Raw genomic sequence first — 1,583 nt, 5'->3', positions numbered from 1 at the left:
AATTCGTTTCTTACTTACGGCTTTATTTGGGCTTTGAGTACTTATATGGGTGATGATGATGATCCGCCTGGACTGTTGCGGGCTGGTGTCAAAAGGAGGCGACGAAGGACCAAATCGCAGGGCTTGGGGGCCTGCGTTAGTTGTGGGCAGCGGAACGGTGGATCTCTAGGATTTGAGGCTAGGTGGGGTGGTCAACCGGAGGCGATGGGTTGGCCTTTGCAGGGCAACGCTGAAGGTTATCCGTTGGGGTTGAACGGCGTCGGCTAGTTGCTGGCGGTGGCGCAAAAACCCGGCGGCTGCTAGAACAAAATGATGCTACTCTGTCACTGCAAATCGCGTGACCGGGAGATTTGTTAAATAAAAACACTTCAGCTTTCAATTTAAATGACGAACGCACACGCTTATATGCCTTTAATTCTATTCGCGGTACAAAATTTTCACTTTAAGTACAATATCAAAACAAGTGCCACAGTTCAATCGTGTGGTTTTTCGACAAGAGAAGATATATATGTGTGTATACATATGTTGCTTTGACAGCTGGTGATCGTTCAAGTGAGCGAGTAGCGCACGCGTTGCCAACTACCCGGTTGGCTGATAGGGGTGTTCCCGTTGCGAGCTAATTATTAGTTCAAAAAAGTTACATTTCATAGAAATAATTCAAGTCTAGATACTTCAATAAATACGAATGGTTAATGCGGGGTGCGTGCGCTAGTCACTCACTTGAACACCTTTATTTAATTTTTTTCAAATTTTCAGGAATTAAAGTACAATAAAAACTAAGAAGGTTTTGTTCCACGATGTTTTGATTCGTATACCTGTGTGGGCGTGGCTGCTGCCTGAAATTCGAAAAAAGGCAATTTTATAAACTGCCACTGAGGCCGCTCAATCCATGTCATTGATGTAGATATCAGTAGAAGGGTCTTCAAACAAGCTATCTAACGCTATCTTTTGTGTTTATAAAATATAAATATGTCATAATGTTATCGCCTGAAAACTAAAAATCGGGCTGCTGAAAATATACATTTCGGGCATTTTCTCAAAAACTGGCCAGTCGATTTTATTCTAGGTTTCCCAAGTCCAGCCCAAAAACTTAGCTTTCATCTGATATACAGCTTATATCTGGGAAAACTCTTGTTGTGGAGATATTGCTATTCAAATTGAAAAAATGTCGCTCCAAAAAGGGTCAAATGGTTAAAAATTAACACATCAGTCTAATTTGGTTACTTTAAGATATAAAAATAACATACCCAAAATTCCCTGCAAATCTAGGAATTTCCCACGAGTTCACAAGTTGAAGGATGCAGCTGTGCTAATATCATCCTTGATATCATCATATCCTTGATCATTCTTTTTCGCTTTATTCCGTATTCGAAAAACTATGTGTTTCAATGGACAAATCGATTTGAATACATAATTTAGATTTAGAGAATATTTTTAGCAATTTATTTGAGAAAAATAAAGCATTTAGTTTATTGTTTGTATTTTCGTCGATTTTAAATTTGCTACCCCAAAATAATTGATATCAAATAAAACACCTCTTTGAGGTAAAATTTTCGAGTGACGAAAGCTGAACTAGAAACACA

General features: G+C 38.9%; 1 protein-coding gene across 1 annotated transcript in view; it reads right to left on the bottom strand.

Moving 5' to 3' along the window:
* The window catches only part of LOC108355685 (uncharacterized), a 7,543-nt gene extending 7,341 nt beyond the window's left edge, over positions 1 to 202 (bottom strand). Inside the window, exon 1 of the mRNA XM_017606832.1 lies at positions 19 to 202. The gene's annotated coding sequence lies outside the window, so the exon portion shown is untranslated. The remainder of the gene's footprint in view (positions 1 to 18) is intronic.
* Positions 203 to 1,583: the final 1,381 nt, after the last annotated feature.

This window comes from Rhagoletis zephyria, unplaced genomic scaffold (assembly GCF_001687245.7).
Source record: "Rhagoletis zephyria isolate East Lansing unplaced genomic scaffold, Rhagoletis_zephyria_1.1 Rzeph_scaffold_00168, whole genome shotgun sequence".
NCBI classification, from domain to species: domain Eukaryota; kingdom Metazoa; phylum Arthropoda; class Insecta; order Diptera; family Tephritidae; genus Rhagoletis; species Rhagoletis zephyria.
Note: the sequence above shows the minus strand (reverse complement) of the source record. Positions and strands in the feature narration are given on the sequence as shown.